This window comes from Leptopilina heterotoma, unplaced genomic scaffold (genome assembly GCF_015476425.1).
Source record: "Leptopilina heterotoma isolate Lh14 unplaced genomic scaffold, ASM1547642v1 Lhet_294, whole genome shotgun sequence".
NCBI classification, from domain to species: Eukaryota; Metazoa; Arthropoda; class Insecta; order Hymenoptera; family Figitidae; genus Leptopilina; species Leptopilina heterotoma.
The window spans coordinates 9,641-31,062 of record NW_025110999.1 but is presented as its reverse complement, the minus strand read 5'-3'; the positions used below and the strand labels follow the sequence as shown (position 1 = coordinate 31,062).

General features: G+C 23.8%; 1 long non-coding RNA gene across 2 annotated transcripts in view; it reads left to right on the top strand.

The window, feature by feature from the left end:
- The window catches only part of LOC122504385, a 167,751-nt gene extending 160,217 nt beyond the window's left edge, over positions 1-7,534 (top strand). For both annotated transcript variants that reach the window (XR_006301828.1, XR_006301827.1), the window contains one exon: positions 7,469-7,534. This is a non-coding gene — a long non-coding RNA (uncharacterized LOC122504385). The remainder of the gene's footprint in view (positions 1-7,468) is intronic.
- Positions 7,535-21,422: the final 13,888 nt, after the last annotated feature.

Here is a 21,422-nt window from a genome sequence, read left to right as displayed (position 1 = left end):
TTATTTTAATTAATAATAAAATTTCTTTTCAGAAATTTTAATTATGTTCATAAATAATAAAATTCTTTTTAGGAATTCAATTATTTTAAATACAATTTTAATCGAATTCCTCGAGAGATGTAATTATTCTTAAAAATTTCATTAAAATTTGTCAAAAGTTTCAAATTAATTTCTTTGAAAATCCTAATTTTTCATACTTTTAACTACCATTTTTGTAGAATTAATTTTTTTTTAAAAAGTTTAATTGAATTTTTTTTAAATGATTTGAATTTTATATTTTCTAATATATATTTAATTGAAGAATTCCCAAATAATCGAAGTTTCGTAAAATTGAATTGTAAGCAAATGGATTTGAAAATTCTCAAATAACTTTTTAAAAAATTATGAAAAATAATTGATTTAAAGAAGAATTTTGGTTAGAAAATTCTAGAAAATAATTGAATTGAATTGAAATGATATGAAAATAATTTTGAAGAAGTTATGAAAACAATATTCTTAGAATATATATTAATGATTTTCTCACTCTGTAATCTTCAATTATTATAAAACATGAAGAAATGACAAAAAAATAAATAAATAAAATTTAAAAAAAATGAAAGATTCCTTCATGTTTTTTAAAAAAAATTCTTATAAGTTGTTGAATTTCAAAAAGGTTCTAGTTCTTCAAAAAGGTTCTTCTAGTTCTAGATTTCTATGGGAAAATAACTATGATTAAATATTTATTTAAAAAAACAAGTTATTGTTTTGAAATAATTTTACAATTAAAAAAATTTGTAAACAAATGCAATAGAAATTTTTTTTGAGTATCTAATAATTTTTAGAGTGAATCGTATTCTTAATTCTTAAGAATTCTTAATTCGTGATCTTATACTTTTATGTATCAGGGGAAAAATCAAAATTTTGTGTGGAATTCATGGAAAAGTTATAGGGAAAAATAAATTTAGATTTTTGTGTCAATCCTGATTTTATTTCTATAATAATTATCAATTATCAATTCTTCTTGAATTCTTTTTTTCCTCTTATGAATTTTTAAGGAAGAATGTAAAATAAGGTTCATACAACAAAATAGAGTATTTGATTCAAACTTAATTTTTTTCTTAAAAACTGCAATGCATTTAGTGGATTCAAACTAAAATTTGGTTATTTCAAGTAAACTTTTCCCTGAGTGTGACATTTAGAAATTTATGTCAAATAGACACATACATGTAATTTTGAATCACTGTATACACTCTCAACGTGTACATAATAGTGGACCACACCGGCTATACATCCATATTGTGCATCTGGATATTGTCCTCTCTCTCTCTCTCTCTGGAATTTAACTCCCCTCTCTCCCTCGCAATATATGTACACTGTTAGCAAACTATACATTAACATTACAAAGACTTACATCTGCAGTTTCGTTTACTTTGAAACAGTACTGGACACCAAACTATCCCCCCATGTCACCCCTGTTTTGGCCTTTGTGAAACAGATACACACATCCATATATTCTATATGTATACCTGCACCTCTCTATATCGGTTTTACTCTAACTTTTGGTCAGAAGTTAATCTCCGATCAAAAACTGGGGTTTATGTTAATCCGACTTTAGGCAGGACATTTGTAAAGCTTGCAAATTAATTTTTACGATCGAATCGTGATAGGGAGAGAGAAAGACAGTTTTATTAGAATTTTTATCGATTTAATGAAAGAAATAAGAGAAAGAGAATTTATAACAATGATTCTTTGTCAACATTCGAGGTGAGATTAATGATTTTTTAAAATGAAGGGAAAAAATTGTATTGTTTCGACGAGGAAGGGTCCTTTGTTTTCTCATTGTAGGGTGAAAATTTAAAAATTTGCAAAACTATTCTTCTTGGGGACAATTATTCACTATATGACTGTATGGAAAATGAATCGAAGAGTTTGAGTTCTTTTTTTTTCTTCTTCTTCGTAAATTCGTGAGGCCTCGAGGGTCTTCTCAATGGCGCTGGGCCTTCTTTAAATATTGACGGAATGAGATAAACGTATAAATTACCAGCCATCTCGAGGGCCCTCAGGCAACGCGCGCTCTTCTTCGTATCTTTCGGGACGTTGATCCGGTTGTCTGAGTTGAGAAAAGGTGCCAAGAAATTTTTCACTCATTTGCATGTTTGTCGAAGGTGAAATTTTCGCGAAAAAAGGACTTTTTTGGCTTTTAAAGTATCAACGTAAAAAATTAATTAACATTTAATAGGCAATTACCCATTTAGTTATGTAAATACTTGGTTAACATTAAATAGTTCATCAAGAATAATTATTTAATTAACATTAATAATAACAAATAATTAATTTTCGCACTCGATCTTCATTAAAATATTAACTTCTTTCTTATCCTGCTAATAAATTTAATTCCTGCAATGAATTTTATAATTCATGAAAGAATTTAAATATTTATAAAAATAATTTAATTCTTGCGAAGAATTTTATGAAAATTTTTAAATAATTGATTTCTTTCGATTAATTTTTTTGCAAATTCCAATTTAAATAATTGAATTCCTGAGAAATTTGTATTATTCATAAAAAGAATTGAATTCTCAAGAAGATTTTTACAAAAATTGTTTTAAACAATTGAATTCTATTTGGAAATTTTATTAAAATAGTAGAAATTGAAAATAATTGAATTGCGAAAAGTTTTTAAAAATAATTTAATTTTACAATGAATTCTATTAAAACTAAAAATAATTAAATTTCCAAGAAAAAATTTCTTACTTTAAAAAATAATTGAATTCTTGTGATGAATATTGTTATTTATAAAGATAATTGAATTTTGCAAAGAATTTTATTAAAATGCCTCAAAATGTCAAAATAATTGAATTTTAGAAAATAATTTTGTTATTTATAGACATAATATTGAATTCTTTCGAAGAATTATTTATGTAAATAATTGAATTCTTGGGAAAAATTTAATTCAAATCTAAAAAATTAATTGAATTATTTAAAAAAAATTTAATTATAATTGTATTTAAAACAATTGATTTCTTTTGAACAAATTTTATTAAAATATTTGAAAATTATTGAATTACTGTGAAAAATTCCAATATGTCTGTAAAATTCTTATAAAGAATTTAAAAAAAAATTTTTTTTTTAAATAATTGACTTTTTCGAGGAATTGAAATTCAGTTTTTAAGAATATAATTACATTTATTCAGTTCGATGTTAATTTTTTGAGTTTTGACCAAATTTGTAAATAATTACATTTTTCGAGCAATTCCTGTAAAATTGTACCTATTAAAAAAAATGAAATCATGAGATGAATTTTATTATTTTTGAAAATAATTTAAAAGTTGATAAGAATTTTCTTGATATTTTTAAAAGTACATGAATTCCTGAGAAGAATTTTATTATTTATGAAATTAATTGAATTATTGCAAAATATTTTATTAAAATGTTTAAAAAGTATTGAATTTCCGAGAAAAATTGTATTATTTATGAAAATAATTGAATTCTTGTGAACGATTTCATTAGAATTGTTTAAAATAATTGAATATCCAAGAAGAAAATTATTACTTTTAAAAATAATTGAATTCTTGTTTTGAATATTGTTATTTATGAAGATAATTGAATTTTGCAAAGAATTTTATTAAAATCCTTCAAAGTAATTGAATTTTCAGAAATAATTTTGTTATTTATCGACATAATTGAATTCTTTCGAAGAATTATTTTTGTAAATAATTGAATTCTTGGGAAAAATTTAATTCAAATCTAAAAGAATAATTGAATTATTTCAAAAAATGTTATTAAAATTGTATTTGAAAATAATGGAATACCTGTGAAAAATTCTAATATTTTTGTAAATAATTGAATTCTTCAACAGAATTTAAAAAAAAAACATTTTTTAAATAATTGATTTTTTTGAGGATTTAAAATTAAATTTTTAACAATAATTACATTTTCCGAGCAATTCCTGTAAAAATGTATTAAAAATTATTGAAATCCTGCGATGAATTTAATTATTCATGAAAATAATTGAATAGTTGCTAAGAAATGTATTAAAGTTTTCAAAAATAATGGAATTTCTGAGAATAATTTTATTATTTATGAAAATAATTGAATTCTTGCTTAGAATTTTATCAAATATTTTTTCAAATAATTGAATTTCCATGAAAAATATTATTATTAGTGAAAGTAATTAAATTATTGTGAAAAATTGTATAAAAATTTTGTTGAATAATTAATTTTTTCGAAATTTTTTTCAAAATGCTATTCTAAATTAATTGAATTCTGGTGGAAATTTTATTATTTATGAAAATAATTGAATTTTGGATAAATTTTACTAATTTTTCTTTTAAATAATTGAATTCTATCGCGAAATTTTATGATAATACTAGATATTGAAAATAATTGAATTTCGAATATTTTTCGAAAATAATTGAATGGTTTTAAAAAATTTGATTTTAATTTTTGAGAATAGTTTTTTTATTTCTAGTATTATCGAATTTAAAGTAGGGGAAATTCTCAAAAAAATGAAATAGTAGCTTTTAGTGGCTGAAATCTAAAAAAAATACCCAAATAGTAGCATAACGTGAAAAAGTATAGTAAATAGTAGGTTTTAGTAGACGAGTGCGAAGCCTGTAATAATAAAAAAAGAACTCCTAATTTTCAATCAAAACATGACTGTCGATAATTTCCCCCCTTCAAATAAATATGACAATGACAATATCAACATATATTTTAAAATATTCTAATCAACAAAATTTCTCTCCGAAAAAAAAGAATTTAAAAAAAAATTCTTTTTTTTTCTTGATTAGTTAAAGAGTATGAGAATCAGGTTTCACTTTTGACGATTGTATATATGTATTGTGGAATGACTAAACGAAACAGTCACTGTCAGAAATCATTTTTCTCTCGCTGCATCTTACATCGATCTTCTTAATTATCGAAAAAGATTTCATTGCTTTTGAACGCGTGCTAAATGTAGAATACATTCTTACGTCATGCAGCTTTGACATATGTGATTAATGGATATTAAATTAAAAGCCTGAATTAATGCAAACAAGATTCGAACACTCTTTGACGATCAAACGTACATACGTATACAAGGAGATCGATCGATCGCTTCAAGTTTGACCATGAAAGAATTAATTCATGTCTTTTGTGCGAGTGGGAGATATATATTTATATATATATGTATGTGCCTTCGAACTCAAATCTTCTTTATATGTAGGTATATTCCACGCCCGTATTTTCATTAGTTAGAAATTTTTAAATATTTCGTAATTTTCTAAAAAAAAGGGTCAAGAAACTTTTTTTTTTGGAGTTTATCTTGTGAAATTTTGCATCTGAATTCTTGTTTCACTCAGGAAAATAGTATTTCACTGAAAGAAAGTGATAAACTTTAATTAGTTTTGATAAAAAATTCTAGAGGCCCTAATGTTTTTGAAACTAAAAATCTGTCGCGAAATTTAAAAATTAAATTAAAATTACACTGAGAAAAAAAGATTTTAGTTCAATAGTGCAACTCTCTTCATTTGAATTAGTAAAAATGTTTACTAATTTGAATTAGTGACTTTTTGCTATTAAATTAGTAAATTTTACTAATAAATTAGAAGAAATTGCTATTTATTAGTAAAATTTACTAATTCAAAGCAAAAGCGAAAAGTGAGTCTCTAATTCAAATTAGTAAACATTATTACTTATTCGAATTAAAAAAGAAATGCTAATAAATTCAATTTTTTGAATATTTTTTGAAAATAATAATAAAGAAATTCTTAAAATTAATTTTTTAAAAATAGTTTTAAATAATTTTTCAAATTGGAAAACTCTTAAACATAATTTCCTTATTAAAAAAAATTATGTTGTTAAATAAATATTTAAACTCTTCTTATTTGTTTTTCCACGTTAAATAAAGTTTTAAAAAAAGACCAATTTAAAACCACTTTTTTTTATCTCTAAATCAATTATTAACTATAATAATCGTCGTATTTTTAATAATTTTCCGAATTCTTTGAGAATTCAATTATTTGAATACAAAAATTTAATTTTTTATAAAAATTTTTAAATAATTGAATTATATTTGAAAATTTTATGAAAATAGTAGATATTGAAAATCATTGAATTGCGAAAAGTTTTTTAAAATAATTACATTTCCAAGAGGAAATTTATTACTTTTAAAAATAATTGAATTCTTATGATGAATATTTTTATTTATGAAGATAATTGAATTTTGCAAAGAATTTTATTAAAATGCCTCAAAATAATTGAATTTTCGGGATTAATTTTGTTATTTATCGACATAACTCAATTCCTTCGAAGAATTATTTATGTAAATAATTAAATTTTTGGGAAAAATTTAATTAAAATCTAAAAGAATAATTGAATTATTTCAAAAAAAATTTAATTAAAATTTTATTTAAAACAATTGATTTCTTTCGAACAATTTTATTAAAAGATTTGAAAATAATTAAATTACTGTAAAAAATTCTAATATTTTTGTAAATAACTTAATTCTTCCAAAGAACTTCAAAAAAACATTTTTTTAAATAATTGATTTTTCTAAGGATTTGAAATTAAATTTTTTAAAATAATCACATTTTTCGAGCAATTTCGGTAAAATTGTATTAAAAATAATTGAAATCCTGCCATGACTTTTATTATTTATGAAAATAATTGAATAGTTGCTTAAAGTAATTGATTAAAATTGTCAAAAATAATGGAATTTCTTAAAATAATTTTATTATTTATGAAAATAATTTAATTATTGCGAAAAATGTTATTAAAAAGTTCAAAAAGAATTGAATTTCGGTAAAAATTTTTGTTATTTTTGAAAATGTAATTAAATTCTTTTTATGAATTTTAATTACAAATTTTGAACTTGATTGTTGTCTCTAAAATGGTAAAAATAATTCTAAAAGTATTTTAATGTTATTATTTTTTCTATCTACTTGAATTTTCGGAAATATGTAATTGAAAATAATGAAAATAATTGAATTTTAATAAAATTAGAATGAAAAAATTCAAAAGAATTACTTTTACGAAATATTTTAATATAATTTTTAGAAGCTATTTGTCATTAATTTTTATTTTTAATTTACTTGTTGGAGACTTTCCATTAAAATTTTTGAGAATTCAATTATTTTCCAAATTTTTGTAATTAGAGTTCCACAAAAATTTATTATCAAAAATTGTAGGTATTAAAATAAAATGCTTGAAAAAATGAATTATTTTCTATTGAATTTTACAAAATTTCAATTATTAAAAATCTTTTTATTTGTATATTTCGAAAATTCAGGTAGAAAAATAATTAAAAAATAATTCTTGAAAGATTTGTCTGTAGTTATTTTTTACATTATAAAAATTGTAATAACTTGCATTTTATACAAAAACTGTGGTATTTTGTTACAATATTTGAAAAAAAAGTCAAAATTTTGCATATTTAAATTATCTTCATAATAAATATTCATTTGTCTAAAGTTCTCGATAATAAATTTTGCTTTTATGATTTCAGGTATACGTAACTTCGTAATAGTGATTGCCCTCAGTAGTGTCGTGTCGGTTGTGTGCATCGAATAATGTAAGTAACTTAATTTTTTCACTTAGTGTAAAACTAAAATTCGTTCATTTACCCGAAAGTAAATATTTAATCAAAAGTCGGTTCAACAGTAAACCAAATGAATATATTCTGATAAAAATCAGTTAGGAAATAAAAATTAAACTTCGAATTGGAAAACAAAGAGGAAAAAATTTATTTCAAACAACCTTTGCCTTTTTAGGCAAAGGTTGTTTGAAATAAATTTTTTCCTCTGTGTTTTCCAATTCGAAGTTTAATTTTTTTCTTCTTTTGTAAATATATATTTTCTTTCTTTATTTATCTTTGAATCGTGCATATTATATTTAATTATAATTTACATGAAAGGACACACTGTTAATATAATAATACCGTATAGTATTATACTGGTGGTAATTATTTTACTAGAATTTTTAAGATTGTACAAAATCTCAGAGACTTATCATCTTGAGGCAAACCCTGTAATAAAAAAAAGGAGTATAATTATTAAAAGTGCATGTGAGTTCTTTCTCTTTCTCTCCTCTATATAGAGAGTGTGGTAGGGAAAACAATGCTCCGAATAGAATGATGGTGTGAGTGTGTATAACGCTTTTGCGGTAATTATCTATAAACACAGTAATTAATGCTTGCTCGGACCCATTTGGGGGTGTATAAGAACGTTTTTGAACTCACCCTCTCGGACCTCGGTTATTATGGCGATTACTGCGAAAGTCGTAATTACAAAAGAGAGAGAGAGAGAGAGAAAGAGCGTTTTTCGCTTTAAAAGAGAGGCTCTCTCATGGTGTGTTATAGTTACATTCTGCTCGATAAGCGAGTCTCACACAAACAAAAGTTGAACATTGAAGAAAATGAGCCGTGCTGCACGTACTACCTGAATCAAATTATATGTACCTCTGATTATTACTTGCCCACAGAAGATAATGAGATTATGTTTTTCTAGTTGTACATAAAGAGGTCGAGGAGCTCAGGGTTCTTTTTTTTCTTTTCTTTTTTTTCACTTTTTAAGCCTTTTTCTGTTTGTTATTCTTTTTTCACACAGTCTTATATAGTTTACTGCGCAAACTATTGTCAGAATTACGTAATGGATTTATAATTTCAAAAGAGTTTGATTTTCTTTGAATAAACTTTTTTTTTAACAAGAAAAACATGAAAAATTTCTGTAGAATTTCACTAGAATTATTCTATAAAATGACTCTACAATTGCCATAGGTCGGGGAAGTCAGAAAATTCAGGGAAAAGTAGGGGGATTTTAATTAAAAGTATTTTAAAAAATTTTTTAAATTTATAACAAACTTCTGAATTTTTCTTTTTTTATGTTTGCCTTAAACTATGAAATCACCACGAATTCTAACACAAAACTTCAATTTTTTCTATTTCTAACAATAATTTCTTTTTAAAGAATACTTAATTTTCGTAATTTTCTCTTAATTCTTTTTTTTAAGAACTAACATTACATTATTACTTGTAAATTATTTAATGAAGAATTTTACTTAAGGAAGAATTTGACGGACAGTTAAATCAAAAGTTAGTCCAATGTCATAATTTCGTAATTTAAAAGAAAAACACAAATTAAATTTTAAATTCGTCTTGATGGAAAGGAGAAGAATTTAATTTTGAATATTTAAAACGATTAAAATTTGCATTTGAATAAAAGTTACAATTTTCTGTCAATAAGAGACATTTAATAAATGTTTAATAACGAAACAAAATCTACTCTATCAAAAATACCTAAATTAAATCATTTATTATTGACAAAAAATTATAATTTTTATTCAAATATAACTTTAAAATGTATTCAAAATTTTTTTTAAAATTTCGTCAAAAATTCAATTATTTGTACCTTTAAATAATAAAATTCTTCTGCAAAATTCAATTATCTTAAAAAATTTAAATAAAATTCTTTGCAAAATTCCAATGATTTTTAAATATTTTCCTCAAATTGAGTTATTTTTAATATCTAGATACTATTTTAATAAAATTTTCCAAAAGAATTCAATTATTTAAGAAAAATTTTGTTAAGATTTTACTCAAACGTTTAATTATTTTCATGAGTAATAAAAATTTCACTAGAATTCAATTATTTACAAAATTTTTTTAAAAATTTCTTTGTAATCATTCAATTATTTTCATAAATAATAAAATTTTTACTGGGTTTTAATTATTTGTGTAAATAATAAAATTCTTTTTAGGAATTCAATTATTTTCATAAATAATAAAACTCACTTCAGAATTTAATAATATTCTTCGCAAGAATTAAATATTGTTAAAAAATAATCAAATTCTTCTTAGGGATTTGATTATTTTTAAAAATAATAAAACTCATCGCAGAATTTCAATTATTTTTATTACAATTTTAATTGAATTTCTGGATAAATGTAATTATCCAGTTATTTAAATATTTTATTTAAATTTTATTTAAATTTATTAGAAATTATTTAATTCTATCGAGAAATTTTATTAAAATTGTATTGAAATGTTTTTGGAGTATCCTATGGAAATTATGTAAAAATAATAAAATACTTTCGAAAAAGTTAATTTAAATTGCAATGAGAATAATTGAATTCAAGTAAAAAAATTTTTAAAAAAGTTTTAATAATTATTGAATTCTTTAGAGAAATTTAAAAGAATTTTTTTTTAAAAATAATTGAATTTCTGTAAAGAATTTTATGCTATGTATAAAAATAATTGAATTCTTGCAAATTCTTTCGACGAATTTAATTAAAATTGTACTAAAAATAATTGAATTTTTTTGAATCATTTTATGGAAATTTTATAAAATAATTAAACACTTTCGACTAATTTAATAGAAATTAAACTGAGAAAAATTAAATTAATATTTTTGTAAAATTGGATTGTGTAAATAAAATTTAATAGAAATTGCACTGAAAATTTGTCGATAAAATTCTTTATAAGAATTCAATTTTAAGAAGTATTAAATTATTCAATGATTTAATTATTTTTTTATTCAAATAATTGAATTCGTATAGACTTTTCGAATGAAAAAAAATTGATTAAAAAATGAATTTCACTTAAACTTCAAGATTATAATTAAATATTAAGAGCATTATAGCCGCAGAATTTTTTGGAAATAATTGAATTTCGAAAAGGTTTGAAATATTTAATATCTTTAAAAATTTGAACTTTTCATACTTTTCACTATAACAATTTGGTAAAATTAATTTTGTTTGAAAAAGTTTAATTGACTTTTTAGAATTGAAATTGATAATTATAATAATAATTGAATTTCAACAAGAAAGGTAGTAAATATTAGGTAGAAATTTACACAATTATTTTTTATAGATATTAAGAGCCTATATTAAGAGTAATTAATTATTTAATTAATTATTATTAAGAGTAATTACCATCAATTAGCAAAGAATTTAGTAAATTTATTTAAAAACGGACGTAATTATTACAATTATAATTAAATTATAATTATAATTATAATTAATTATTATAGAATCTTTTCCTTAATTCTAAATATCCGCTCGTCCACAATAATTAATCTCTGATAGCAATTTACAAATATTTACCGCACGAGAAATTGTCTCCGTTTTATTGATTGAAGATTAACTGTCCGTTAATTATAAGGAGCGTTCTACCAATTCCTGATGAGAAAACTAAAAAATAAATAAAGACCAACGAAAGAAATGGAAACAAAGTAAACTGACTAAATGCTATTCGTGACAGTATTCATTACCTCGTCTTTTAACCAAGATGGAACAAACTGATTGCCCCTAATTACATCTTTCATTAATAATGTTTAATAAAAGACAAGAAGGCAAAAAAAAAACATCCGCTTCCTTATTCCTCGCAGTATAGTGAGCGAGAGATAAAAATAAAAGAAACTCCTTCTGTCGACAACACAGGAAAGGCTTAAGCGAACGATCCGCAAGAACCGCCCCCTCTTCACTAATTACCACTAAAGATCGTAATTAAATCGTTTTCTCGCTGGGTGCACGGGGGCCCATATCAGGGTGCTGCTGCTGCTGCTCCAAGACCTCTCTTTGTCGGTTCTCAAAATATAAAAGGGGCGGCTGAAACAGAGGTTAGAGGTAGAAAAAAAATTTATCCACGGGCCCAAAGGGTGCCCCCGCCTTTTGATTTGAAAAAACCCAAGAGCGGACTTGTTTTATATACACACATCTCTCTCTATATACACGAAAAAGAGTGAATGGTCGAGGGAGGATGTGCGCGCAAAAGTTCTTTCAGACTCTGTTGGCAGCCCCTTTTGTCCACCGGCCGAAACGAAATTAGCTGCCTTCAGCCATCGCTTTGTTTTCAACTACTCTCGGAGAGGCTACGCCTTTAAAAAAAAAAAAGAAAAAAAGAAAGAAGAGAGAAAAAAACTACTTATTACGCTAATTATACGCGGGTGCTTTATCGACACACACCAGAACCCCTGACAGCGACCCGATTACCGCCAACTGTCGATCCACGAGCCTCTCTCTGATCGGCTATTTACCCCCCAGCAAACTAAACAAGCATAGTGTCACCTACTTTTTTTTTGTTTTGTTTTGACGTTACGTACGCTCAAAACCCTTTGCCCTTCGTATTTAGAAAAAAAAAGGATTTTGTTCCCTGAATACACCAATTCAATACTGATATATACCAGCTCTATCGAATTATACTCCACAATCTCATTGTTCAAATGAAGATGTATAAAATTTTTTCTCTCCTAATATTTTTGAACATCCTATTGAGAGAGGGGTTAATATTACCGTTTATTATCGCATATTTACACGTAAGTCCTTTTTTTAATCGACAAAAAAAATTGTGAAGCATTTTCTTGGGGAAAAAAATTCTAATAACAACAGTAGGGCTCGAAGTAGGTTCGTAAATCCCGTAAAAGTCCGTTTTTTTGAAAAAAGGTCCGTAAAGTCCGTAATTTCATTCAAAAAGGATGAAAAGTTCGTAAATTGTACGATATAATTTTGAGAATTTTAGAGAAATTACAAATGATTGCAGAAATTCAAATATTTTTTAAAGTAATAAAATTCTTCACAAAAATTTAATTATGTTCAAAATTTTTTTAAATTCTCGTCAAAATTTCAATTATTATCTTTAGAAATATTAAAATTCTTCTCAGAAATTCAATTATTTTCCAAAAATCTAAAAAACATTGTCAACATTTCAATTATCTCTATAAATAAATAGCAAAATTCTTCGACAAAATTCAATTATTTTCATAATTAACAATATTTATCACACGAATTCAATTATTTTCAAAAGTAATAAAATTCTTCGCAGAAATTCAATTATGTTCAAAAATTTGTAATACTTCTCGTCAAAATTTCAATTATCTTTAGAAATATTAAAATTCTTCTCATAAATTCAATTATTTTCAAAAATTTTAATAAAATCCATTGCAAAATTTCAATTATTTTCAAAAGTAATAATATTCTTTGCAAAAATTAAATATTGTTCAATATCTACTATTTTCATAAAATTTACCAAAAGAATTTAATAAAGGGGCTGGATGCTATAATGTATTACGCGCCATGTTAAGTGAATGGCGCGTAACACATTATAGCATCCAGCCCCTCAATTATTTAAAAAAAAAAAATTAATAAAATTCTACAAAAACCTTTAAATTATTTTCAAAAAATAATAAAAATTTTACAAGAATTTCATTAATAACAAATTTTTTAAAAAATTTCTTCGCAATCATTCAACTATTTTCATTATTTAATAAAATTTTTACGGGCATTCAATTATTCAATAAATTATTTATTTTTGTATTTAAATAATTGAATTCTGGTAAAATTTTCTCATAAACATTGATTTAAAAATAGATTTCAGTTAAAATCTTAGATTATAATAATTGAATTCTTTCGAAGAATTTCATTAAAATTTTAAAAATAATTGAATTTTATCGACAATTTATTATTAAATTGTCTTAAAAATAATTGAATTTCTATCAAAAAAATTTTTATCAAAACTTTTTAAAATGTTTGAATTTCTGCTAAAACTCTGATATTTTTGAAAATAATTGAATTCTTGCGAAGAATTTTATTAAGACTTTTGAAAATAATTGAATCTTTGCAAAGATTTTTATTATTTTAGAAAAATATTTAAATTTTTGAGAAAAATTTTATTAAAATTTCTGAATGTAATTGAAAATCTGCTAAGAATTTTGTTATTTTTAATTTATGCCAAGAATTTTATTAAAATTTTTTAAAATAATTGAATTCCTGTTAAGTTTTGACAAGAATTTAATTATTTTTGAAAATTTTAATAAAATTCTTGACAAGAATTCAATTATTTTCATAAATAATCAAATTCAATGCAGAATTTCAATTATTTTTAATACAATTTTAATTGAATTTTTCGAAAAATGTAATTATTCTTAAAAATTTCATTAAAATTCGTTGATAGAATTCAATTATTTGAAAATTTGTTGATAACGATTTTTTATGGGAATTGAATTTTAAGAAACGTTCAATTCTTCAATAAATTATTTATTTGCATTTTATTTGTATTTAAATAATTGAATTTTGTAATTAATTTTTTTGAAAAAGTTTAATTAATTTTTTTAAATATTATTTTTAGTTTCTATTTTCTAATATTTATTTAATTAAAGAATTTACGAATAATTGGAATTTCGTAAAATTGAATATTGCATAGAAATGAATTTGAAAATTGTCAAAGAACTTTTTCGAAAATTATTAAAAATAATCAATATAAAGAAGAATTTTAGATATAAAAATTCTTAAAAATAATAATTGAATTGATAATGATTTTAATTATTATAAATTATTTTTATTAATAATTATTATTAACTATTATAAAACATGAATAAATTGATGACTTCGAGTCGAAGACTCGGAGTTATTGATTTCTTCATGTTTTATAGTTATGAAAAATTGAATTTCTAGTTTTAAGTAAATATTCTCTTATTTGATTCGTCCAGATACTATTTTTGTCAGTTGGTCTGTAATTGGTCCATAATTTTTAATTTTTGGTCCGTAAAGTTAAATCATCAAATTTTTGATAATAAAAAACAACAATAATTATGTACTTGATGAATGAATTTTTAAAATTTTCAGTCTGAAATTATTCAAAAAATTGAAGTTTATATTTAAATATATAAAATGTTGTAATTTGCCTAATAATAACAATGACAATAATAATAAAAATTTAAATGTCATGTTTCGCTAACTAGACGCGTAAAATTTTCTAAAATAGCAATAATAAATTAATAAAAATTGAGAAGATAAAATTAATTATAAATAAATAAATAAAAATACGAGAATTGAAATGGAGAAGGAGAATTGGGTTTCAATTTTCCTGCTAATCATACAAGGAGGGTCCTGTGGACAGTTAACCTCGACGCAAATCAGTTTCTCTGACTCGAGCGCGCCTCTGATGTATTGCAGTAAAGAAAGTTTAACTCATCAAAATGGCTGACTCGGCTGGAGTTAAGGATTGCAGACAGTCCATGATGCACATCTTTGCATTGATTATAGCGAGTCCTCTCCCTCTCTCTCTCTTTCTCTCTCTGGCCTAAAGTCCGTTGGAGATTTGCTTCGAGCGAGAGAACACTTTTTGAACCGTTCTCTTCTTCCTCTTCTTCTACTTCTTGGTGATCGATCGTACGAAACGATCCACGGTAGGCGCAATAGAGAGAAAAAAGAGGAATATAGAGAGCAAAAGAAAAGAAAAAAATATTTTTTATTTTAATAATTATTATTTTTAAAAACTTTTCGCAATTCAATGATTTTCATTATGTACTATTTTCATAAAATTTCCAATCAGAATTGAATTATTTAAAACAATTTTTGTAAAAATCTTCGTAAGAATTCAATTTTTTTCATGAATAATAAAAATTTCTCAGCAAAATAAAAAATATGGAATGGAATTTTTGTCAGTTTTGTGAAAACGAGTTTTATTGTCATCAAGTTTAATTTGTCGACAGCTAATTTTTGTTAGTTTTTTAAAATTAATTATCGAGTGCGAAATCTGGAAAATTGAGAAAAAGAGCGAGAAAGATGGAGCAAAAAGGGATATGGAGAAAAATAGAGAGAAAGAGAGAAGAAAAAGGGAGAAAAAGAGTGAGACAGAAAGATTAAAAAAAAGAGAGAGAAAAATGGACAAAAGAGGGAGAATAAGAAAAGAAAAAGGGAGAAATAGAGAGAGAAAGAGAGAAAAAAAGTAAGAAGAAAAAGAGAGAGAGAAAGAGAGAAAAAAAGTAAGAAGAAAAAGAGAGAGAAAGAAAGAGATAAAAAGTAATAGAGAAGAAAAAGGAGAAAAATACAAAGAGCGAGAGAGAGAAAATAGGGAAGAAAATACTCAAAGCGCGCACACACCATAGTATTTGGATAAATTTACGAGTTGGCGTTAAAGACATGTATAGAGGATAAAAACAAGTAAGGATCCTTCATTTCTATTTTTTTCCTCTTCATAGTCGTCGCTTGAAGCAACTTTTTCCTCCTCTAATAGACACGCGGTGAACGATGAAGAAGAAAAGGCAAGGCACTTCCCTCTATTCGCCAGTGGGAGATGATGCAAATTGCATAACGAGACACTATATACATTGCATGTCGCGCGGCAAACTTGCATTCGGATTATTGGTATCAGATGACTATAGGAGAGACTGTCATAATGCGGACGAAGAGAGAGAGAGAGAGAGAGAGCCCCCCCATCAGCATGCAAGCCAGATCTTGTTATATTAATGCCACGTCGTTCCTAACTGTTGGCTGCTTCGCTTTATATACCTCAAATTAGCATGCCTCCCAATCCATCGATTTTGTATACATATATATTTAGCAGGGAATATCTTTGGAAAATGCTGACTAAACATTATACCGATTTCTACACACCGAAAAGAATAAAACCCCTCTAGCGATTTCTATCGTGTGGAAAATATTTATCTTTCTTGTATATATACACTTGTTCGCAAGATTATTCATTACTTGTTCTTGTAATATTTATTAATGTCAAATTGATCTATTTTCAATTTTTTTAAATTTTGAATTAAACATGGTTTTTACTATGATAAATTAAAGCTGTTTTCAAAGATTAGAATAAGTAGTGTTACCACAAGAATTTGAACATCGACTTTTATTTTCTCTCTGACTTTGACATTGACTTTCACAGGGCTCGAAGCAGTGAAAGCATTTAAAAATACGGACTTTACGGACCAACTGATAAAAATACAGTCGGGTCCCCATACTGTTACATTTCCAGAAATTTCCCACTCCTCCAGACTCAGCTCTGTTATGTGCTCAAAGTATGCCTACTGCACAACTTTCAGGAACGTAAATATATACACCTCAAGTTTGGCCTAGAAGTATATGCCCCCTTTTCTTTGGGCTTAAGAATACGGCCCTGAAAATTGGTGACGTAACGTGACGTCACCTAACACTTCTGAATTTGGAGGTTCTGCAAAAACATAACACTACTGAGGACATAACAGTTTGGAATCTAACAGTATGGGGACCTGACTGTAAAATCAGGATGAATCAAATAAGAGAATATTTTACTTAAAACTAGAAATTAAATTTTTCATAACTATAAAACATGAAGAAATCGATAACTTCGGGTCTTCGACTCGAATTCATCAATTTCTTCATGTTTTATAATGGTTAATAATAATTATTAATAAAAATAATTTATAATAATTAAAGTCATTATCAATTAATTATTAATTTTAAGAATTTTTATATTTAAAATTCTTCTTTATATTGATTATTTTTAATAATTTTCGAAAAAGTTCATGACAATTTTCAAATTCATTTCTTTACAATATTCAATTTTACGAAATTTCAATTATTCGTAAATTCTTTAATTAAATAAATATTAGAAAATAGAAATTAAAAGTAATATTTAAAAAAATTAATTAAACTTTTTCAAAACAATTAATTACAAAATTCAATTATTTAAATACAAATAAAATGGAAATAAATAATTTATTGAAGAATTGAACGTTTCTTAAAATTCAATTCTCCTAAAAAATCGTTATCAACAAATTTTTAAATAATTGAATTCTATCAACGAATTTTAATGAAATTTTTAAGAATAATTACATTTTTCGAAAAATTCGATTAAAATTGTATTAAAAATAAATAAAATAATTGAAATTCTGCATTGAATTTGCTTATTTATGAAAATAATTGAATTCTTGCCAAGAATTTTATTAAAATTTTCAAAAATAATTAAATTCTTGTCAAAAATTAACAGGAATTCAATTATTTTTAAAAATTTTAATAAAATTCTTGGCATAAATTAAAAATAATAAAATTCTTAGCAGATCTTCAATTACATTCAGAAATTTTAATAAAATTTTTCTCAAGAATTTAAATATTTTCGTAAAATAATAAAAATCTTTGCAGAGATTAAATTATTTTCAAAAGTCTTAATAAAATTGTATTAAAAATAAATCAAATAATTGAAATTCTGCATTGAATTTGATTATTTATGAAAATAATTAAATTCTTGCCAAGAATTTTATTAAAATTTTCAAAAATAATTAAATTCTTGTCAAAAATTAACAGGAATTCAATTATTTTTAAAAATTTTAATAAAATTCTTGGCATAAATTAAAAATAATAAAATTCTTAGCAGATCTTCAATTACATTCAGAAATTTTAATAAAATTTTTCTCAAGAATTTAAATATTTTCGTAAAATAATAAAAATCTTTGCAGAGATTCAATTATTTTCAAAAGTCTTAATAAAATTCTTCGCAAGAATTCAATTATTTTCAAAAATATCAAAATTTTAGAAGAAATTCAAACATTTTAAAAAGTTTTGATAAACATTTTTTTGATAGAAATTCAATTATTTTTAAGCCAATTTTAAAAAAATGTCTCGATATAATTCAATTATTTTTAAAATTTTAATGAAATTCTTTGAAAGAATTCAATTATCATAATCTAAGATTTTAACTGAAATCTATTTTTAAATCAATGTTTATGAGAAAATTTTACCAGAATTCAATTATTTAAATACAAAAATAAATAATTTATTGAATAATTGAATCCCCGTAAAAATTTTATTATTTATGAAAATAGTTGAATGATTGCGAAGAAATTTATAAAAAAATTTGTTATTAATGAAATTCTTCTGAAATTTTTATTATTTTTCGAAAATATTTAAAAAATAGTAGATATTAAACAATATTTAATTTTTGCGAAGAATATTATTACTTTTGAAAATAATTGAAATTTTGCAATGGATTTTATTAAAATTTTTGAAAATAATTGAATTTCTGAGAAGAATTTTAATATTTCTAAAGATAATTGAAATTTTAAAGAGAATTATTACAAATTTTTGAAAATAATTGAATTTTTGCGAAGAATTTTGCTATTTATTTATAAAGATAATTGAAATTAGTTTTGTCAAAAAACATTGTCATAGTTGACAATGTTTTTTAGATTTTTTGAAAATAATTGAATTTCTGAGAAGAATTTTAATATTTCTAAAGATAATAATTGAAATTTGACGAGAATTTAAAAAAAATTTTGAACATAATTGAATTTTTGCGAAGAATTTTATTACTTTTAAAAATATTTGAATTTCTGCAATCATTTGTAATTTCTCTAAAATTCTCAAAATTATATCGTACAATTTACGAACTTTTCATCCTTTTTAAATGAAATTACGGAACTTTTTTTTTAAAAAAACGGACTTTTACGGACTTAAAGCAAAGTTACGGACTTTTACGGGATTTACGGACCGACTTCGAGCCCTGCTTTTATTTTTACTTTGACTTTGATTTTTCTTTAACATTGAAAGTGAAAGTCGGAGTAAAAATAAAAGACAATTTTAATGTCAACGAATAAAGTAACTTTTACAAACATAAAAACTTCAGGAATGCCATAGATCAGGAAAGTTAGGAATTTTTATTAAAAGGACTGGAAAAAATTAAATTTTTAGAATTCATAAGAAAATTCTAAATTTTTGTGCCACGTAAATTATGAAATTACCACGAATTCTAATACAAAACCTTCAATTTTTTCTATTTCTGAAAACAATTTCTTTTTAAATAACTTAATTCTTGAAGAACCACCATAAAATTATTACTAATTATATAATGTAAAATTATTAAAGAATAATTTTACTTAAATATTTCAAAATTAATTGAATTTAAAAAGAGTTGCGTTTACAATTTTCATAAATAAATGAACTTTAAAAGATTTTAATATGAGATTGTATAAAATTTCAATTTTAAATCAATTAAATCAGAAATTTTAAAGAAAGATTTTTGAAAAATTTTATTCAATTATATCTTTTTTCTGCGGGTGCATATTTGTCGAACAGGTTCATTAAAGAAAAATTGTAAAATTTCCTTGATTTTTACAGTAGTTGAAGGCATATTTAAATTAATAAATTAAAAGAACCGAGGTTTCTTTTTACATATTAAAAGATTAATTACAGTGTAACGAATATGTGTAATTATTATCTGACGATATGTGAGAGTTTCGTACATATATGTATACATATAGATATAAACTTGTTTAGATATATGCTGCTGGCAATGGTAGTTAGGAGGATGTTGCATACACGAGGAAGATTTCAGTCTTTAGTGGCTTTATCCAATCGCTATCGGCATTTTGCATCGTTTTACCGTTACATACCGAATTGATGTTTGACGAACCCTCAAAGCTTTGATTTCTATTCCTATTCTGACGTAATAAATGCAGACTATGTGTTTTCTGCTCGGGGGAAGTTTCACTCTCGCAATAACGCACCCTGAGAAACGTAATGTACCGTTTACGAATCATTTTTTTGTCTTCTTTATTCTAACTCTGCCTTTTCTTTTCCTCCTACTTCTTCTCCTTCGCTCCTTCTTCTACTTCTTATTCTATTTCTTGTTTTTTTTCTTCTTCTCCCCCTTCTTCTTGGTTTTTGCTTTTTTTCATAGAAAAAAAGAAATATTGCGTGTCGTTAATGAGACTTTAGAAATGAGAAGGCACAGTTCTACGTTATTAAATGTAACAAGTCGATTTCCTTGATATGTTTTGAGTTTATAATTTCACTAATTTGTAAGACGTGTGTTTCAATTGTTGAAATAAAACGGCAGAATACGCTTTGCCTGGTATTCTTCATATGCGTGCTGTATTTTTTCAAACAATATTCTTTTTCTCGTCTTTGTATTTTTTTCGGTTAGGGCTAAAAGTAGAAATACAAAAAATAAAATGAGGAGAAAAATTAATGAGTAGGAATAAAAAAAGATATACTTAATCAGATTTTTAATATGTCGAATTTGGATTGATTTTTCTTTTGTTTAGGAAGGAGGATTAAGAAAGTATTTTCTTAATAAAATAATAGAGACCGAAAAAATTGGTTAACTAACTAGTTACTTAACTAACTAAATAGTTCATTAACTGATTAATTAATTAACTATTTAATTATTAGATTATTAATTAAACTCAAATGTTTTAACAGATTTTGTACTACATAGCAGGGCTCGAACTAGGTCCGTAAATTTGCTTGCAGTCCGTGAAAGTCAGTTTTTTTAAAAAAAGGTCCGTAAAGACCGTAATTTATTTGAGAAAAGACGAAAAGTTCGTAAATTGTTGGATATAATTTAAAGAATTTTAGAGAAATTATAAATGATTGCAAAAATTCAATTATTTTCAAGAAATTTTTTAAATTCTGGTTAACATTTCAATTATTTTTAGAAGTAATTAAATACTTCCCCTTTAATTCTTTTCACAAATTTTAATAAAATTCTAAGCAACATTTCAAATATTTTGAAAATTTTTTCTCAATTCAATGATTTTTAATATCTATTATTTTTATAAAATTTTTGAAAAGAATTCAATTATTTAAAAAATTTTTTATAAAATTCTACGCAAATCTTTAATTATTTTCATAAAATAATAAAAATTTCACATGAATTCAATTATTTGCGTAAATAATAAAATTCTTTTTAGGAATTCAATTAT